We start from the raw sequence: 5,543 nt of genomic DNA on the forward strand, positions 1-5,543 counted from the left end.
CTGTATTTAGCCTCCACATGGCAGAAGATGAATGTGCAGGTAGAGATACTGGGGTGCAAAGGAGCAAAATAAATAAATAAATACCAGTATGGGGATGAGGTAGGTAGATAGATGGGCTGTTTACAGATAGGCTAAGTACAGGTGCAGTGATCTGTAAACTGCTCTGACAGATGGTGCTTAAAGCTAGTGAGGAGATGTGAGTCTCCAGCTTCAGAGATTTTTGCAATCCGTTCCAGTCATGGGCAGCAGAGAACTGGAAGGAAAGACGACCAAAGGAGGAATTGGCTTTGGGGGTGACCAGTGAGATATACCTGCTGGAGCGCGTGCTATGAGTGGGTGCTGCTATGGTGACCAGTGAGCTGAGATAAGGCGGGGCTTTACCTAGCAGAGACTTGTAGATAACCTGTAGCCAGTGGGTATGGCGACGAGTATGAAGCGAGAGTCAACCAACGAGAGCCAACAGGTCGCAATGGTGGGTAGTGTATGGGGCTTTGGTGACAAAAAACGGATGGTACTGTGATAGACTGCATCCTGTTTGTTGAGTAGAGTGTTGGAGGCTATTTTTAATAGATGACATCACCGAAGTCGAGGATCGGTAGGATGGTCAGTTTTACGAGGGTACGTTTGGCAGCATTAGTGAAGGATGCTTTGTTGCGATATAGGAAGCCAATTCTAGATTTAATTTTGGATTGGAGTAGCTTAATGTGAGTCTGGAAGGAGAGTTTACAGTCTAACCAGACACCCAGATATTTGTAATTGTCCACGTATTCTAAGTCAGAGCCGTCCATAGTAGTGATGCTGGACGGGCGAGCAGGTGCGGGCAGCGATCGATTGAAAAAAGCATGCATTTAGTTTTACTTGCGTTTACGAGCAGTTGGAGGCCACGGAAGGAGAGTTGTATGGCATTGAAGCTCGTCTGGAGGTTAGTTAACACAGTGTCCAAGGAGGGGCCAGAAGTATACAGTATGGTGTCGTCTGCGTAGAGGTGGATCAGAGACTCACCAGCAGCAAGAGCGACATCATTGATGTATACAGAAAAGAGAGTCGGCCGAGGAATTGAACCCTGTGGCACACCCACAGAGACTGTCAGATTTCCAGACAACAGGCCCTCCGATTTGACACACTGAACTCTATCAGAGAAGTAGTTGGTAAACCAGGCGTGGCAATCATTTGAGAAACCAAATACAGTGATAGAGTGGGGATTGGAACCAGGTCTGTGTAATGAAGACGAACAAGTCCGGGGTTGGTGAGTGAAGGGTGTTTGCCAGCAGCAGGTTCGGCAGCAACTAGAAGGCCGGCGACGCCGAACACCTGAGCTGAACAGGAGGGCGAGCCAAAGCGAAGGCTGGTGTTTGTGTGTGTGTGTGTGTGTGTGTGTGTGTGTGTGTGTGTGTTTGAGTGTGTGTGTGTGGGGGGTGTTTGGGTGTGTGTGTTTGTGAGTCACTTGCTGTTTAGCCTCACAGCTTGGAGATAGGAGCTATCATTGAACCTGGTGGTCATTCTTTAGTCACTTGCTGTTTAGCCTCACAGCTTGGAGATAGGAGCTATCATTGAACCTGGTGGTCATTCTTTAGTCACTTGCTGTTTAGCCTCACATCTTGAGGATAGGAGCTATCATTGAACCTGGTGGTCATTCTTTAGTCACTTGCTGTTTAGCCTCACAGCTTGGAGATAGGAGCTATCATTGAACCTGGTGGTCAGAAATATTTTTTTACAGTACTACAGATTTATTCAATAAGTGATTGTTGTTGTTTATAATGATGATGACTATTGGATACATTAGGAAATTATTTTTTGTATCATACATCATGTCAGCTTAAATAGACAGATGTAGACAGACATGCAACATGTCACACACATTACAGACAGACAGTATTCACATAGACAACCATATAGCACAATACAATACAACACAACACAATATGAGCCTGGTTCATTTTCAGTAATGAGGCCATGGACCCCATTTACAGTTTCTACTTCAATGTATCAGGTGGAGTTATTCACCAGCTATAGAGTGAGTTGTTTATGTGTCTAAGACTGCAGGGTGGGAGATGCAACAATGGCCTTGAGAACAGCAGGAAGTGTGTTGGTGGTCTTTCTCTGGTCTGTGACAGGTATGGTCTCATTCTTATCTTTAAGTTGCCCTGTTTATCAATCTACAGACATTTCTAAAAGCACAACCACTTGTGTTCTACTTTCGACACATTCGGCATCTCCACTTCACTTTAAACAGTTGTCTTTCACACCTCACTGAGTGATGCTTATCTGTGGTTTCCATCACTATCAGCAACTATGGAAACAAAGTGTTAGTGTGAGTCAAAAGACCTTGAACTTAATGTAACGTCCTTGTGATGTCTAACTGTGTTTCAGTGGTACTGAGTCAGAAAGGCTGGAGTGTTACATACACCAATCAGAGTATCTGTACCTTGAAGGGTCAACAGTGGATCTGACCTGCTCTTACACATATCCCAGTGGTAAAGTCACAACAACCTTGTGGTTCACTAAAGTTTATGATGTGGAGAATTATGTGAGTCTGTTAGATGACCCAGACTACAAAGGTCGTGTGATGTACCGTGAGGATGAAGAGAATGGACACACCCTGACAATCACAGACCTGAGAGAGAGTGACTCAGCTACGTACATGTTCAGATTTATAACAGATCAGACCAGAGGGAAATATTTTGGGAGCCCTGGAGTCACTCTGTCTGTTACAGGTACAGTGACATTATATATATAATGCTACTCTGTTTAATTGGTTCTGGAAAATTGTCTTGATTTGTATTGAAATAATATAAATATGTAAGTATGCGTTTAATAGGAATGTCTGAATTGATGATTTGAGAACGTCCACTAGACAACAGGTCATTGATGGATTTAATGTTGTTATCTACTCCAGACCTGCAGGTGAAGGTGACCACTACATGGTGGTCAACGACACTGACCTGTAGCACCACCTGTACTCTGACTGACAACCCCAACCCCACCTACATCTGGTACAGGAACAGTAAGATTGTACAAGAGGACTCCTCCCCCTCATACACATTCTACTTTAAAACTGAAGACAGCTTCTACTGTGCTGTAAAAGGCATCAAATCTCCTGCAGTGTGTGAGTGTGACTAATACACTTTTAAAGTCTGTCAAAATCCTCCAATACATCATTGGTCAGTGTTGATGTTTAGTGAAACAGACATGAGATAGAGCTACTATTCCATTTAGATTAATGGTGGTTGATGTTTAGTGAAACAGACATGAGATAGAGCTACTATTCCATTTAGATTAATGGTGGTTGATGTTTAGTGAAACAGACATGAGATAGAGCTACTATTCCATTTAGATTAATGGTGGTTGATGTTTAGTGAAACAGACATGAGATAGAGCTACTATTCCATTTAGATTAATGGTGGTTGATTTTACAGTTCTAAATACTGACACCATTTCATAATGAGAAGACTAACTTTCACTTTGTCTGTTATCCAGACGGCCCAAAGAACACCTCAGTGTCAGTCAGTCCCTCTGGTGAAATAGTGGAGGGCAGTTCGGTGACTCTGACCTGCAGCAGTGATGCCAACCCACCTGTGGACAAATACACCTGGTACAAGATAACATATAAGAAAATGTCAATGAGACATTCTGGACAGAGTTACACCATCCATAACATCAGCTCTGAGGACAGAGAGGGATACTACTGTGAGGCTCTGAACATTATAGGGAGAGAGACTATCCCTGTCCATATTAATGTTATATGTAAGTATGACACATTCTGTCTATTTTCGGTGCTCTGTAATTTTACAGATTTCATTCTGACATCATGCATTAATTAACCCATGACCCTGCAGCAGTATTTCCCTGGGTTCCTGTGATGGGGGTGGGGGCTGTCCTGACTGCTGGAGCTCTGCTACTCACCATATACTGCACTCTGAAGAGGTGACTCTTTCATTTACATATACTGTATTAGTAACATATCAACTTCCACTAGAGGTCAGTAGAGAGCAGAACTCACTCTGTCCCTCATTACAGGAGATCCACAGGAGGAAGTGATACCACTGCAGACACACAGGTAATAATGTCAACAACCAAAGTTATTTAAATCATAATACCATTGACAGTAAGCAAATTAATTTACATAACAATTTTGGAGGGAGGGGTTCGTAAAGTGCTCATTCAGTGTGTCTTCTTTCAGAATGTGAGAGACTCTCCCAGTGACACAGCCCCTCAGATAGATGCTGAGCCCTCCGTTTATGAGAACTGGAGCGAACCACCACAGAACCTGGACAGTGACACAGACCCTCAGATAGATGCTGAGCCCTCCGATTATGAGAACTGGAGAGAACCACAAAAGAACCTGGACTGAACAGAACCACCACAGAACCTGGACAGTGACACAGACCCTCAGATAGATGCTGAGCCCTCCAATTATGAGAACTGGAGAGAACCACCACAGGACCTGGACAGTGACACAGACCCTCAGATAGATGCTGAGCCCTCCGATTATGAGAACTGGAGAGAACCACAAAAGAACCTGGACTGAAGAGAACCACCACAGAACCTGGACCAAAGAGAACCACCATAGAACTTGGACTGAAGAGAACCAAAACAGTACCTGGACTGAAGAGCTACAGCATCAAACCAAAGCTAGGCCTCACAATGCTATTCTCTTACTATCATTATGCTTTATAGTCTAGAAGGTTTGAGACAATGACCTTTAACTTTTGAGTAAATGCTGGAATTTAGATTGTTCTCCTAATGATAAATACAGTATGTATATAGATGATCAATACAGTATGTATATAGATGATCAATACAGTATGTATATAGATGATCAATACAGTATGTATATAGATGATCAATACAGTATGTATATAGATGATCAATACAGTATGTATATAGATGATCAATACAGTATGTATATAGATGATCAATACAGTTTGTATATAGATGATCAATACAGTATGTATATAGATGATCAATACAGTATGTATATAGATGATCAATACAGTATGTATATAGATGATCAATACAGTTTGTATATAGATGATCAATACAGTATGTATATAGATGATCAATACAGTATGTATATAGATGATCAATACAGTATGTATATAGATGATAAATGATCAATACAGTATGTATATCGATGATCAATACAGTATGTGTCTAGATGATCAATACAGTATGTGTCTAGATGATCAATACAGTATGTATATAGATGATAAATACAGTATGTATATAGATGATCAATACAGTATGTGTCTAGATGATCAATACAGTATGTATATAGATGATAAATACAGTATGTATATAGATGATCAATACAGTATGTGTCTAGATGATCAATACAGTATGTATATAGATGATAAATACAGTATGTATATAGATGATCAATACAGTATGTGTCTAGATGATCAATACAGTATGTATATAGATGATAAATGATCAATACAGTATGTATATCGATGATCAATACAGTATGTGTCTAGATGATCAATACAGTATGTGTCTAGATGATCAATACAGTATGTGTCTAGATGATCAATACAGTATGT

At 41.2% G+C, this 5,543-nt stretch overlaps 2 long non-coding RNA genes across 2 annotated transcripts; both read left to right on the forward strand.

Moving 5' to 3' along the window:
- Nucleotides 1-2,437: 2,437 nt before the first annotated feature.
- LOC115121727 (uncharacterized) lies at nt 2,438-3,738 on the forward strand. The gene is made up of 3 exons (XR_010458680.1): nt 2,438-2,714; nt 2,897-3,106; nt 3,478-3,738. It is a non-coding gene; the product is annotated as an uncharacterized LOC115121727 (long non-coding RNA).
- Nucleotides 3,739-3,836: 98 nt separating this feature from the next.
- LOC135560083 (uncharacterized) lies at nt 3,837-4,860 on the forward strand. The gene is made up of 3 exons (XR_010458682.1): nt 3,837-3,924; nt 4,018-4,057; nt 4,181-4,860. It is a non-coding gene; the product is annotated as an uncharacterized LOC135560083 (long non-coding RNA).
- The last annotated feature ends 683 nt before the right edge of the window (nt 4,861-5,543 follow it).

Source organism: Oncorhynchus nerka, linkage group LG15 (genome assembly GCF_034236695.1).
Source record: "Oncorhynchus nerka isolate Pitt River linkage group LG15, Oner_Uvic_2.0, whole genome shotgun sequence".
Classification (NCBI taxonomy): domain Eukaryota; kingdom Metazoa; phylum Chordata; class Actinopteri; order Salmoniformes; family Salmonidae; genus Oncorhynchus; species Oncorhynchus nerka.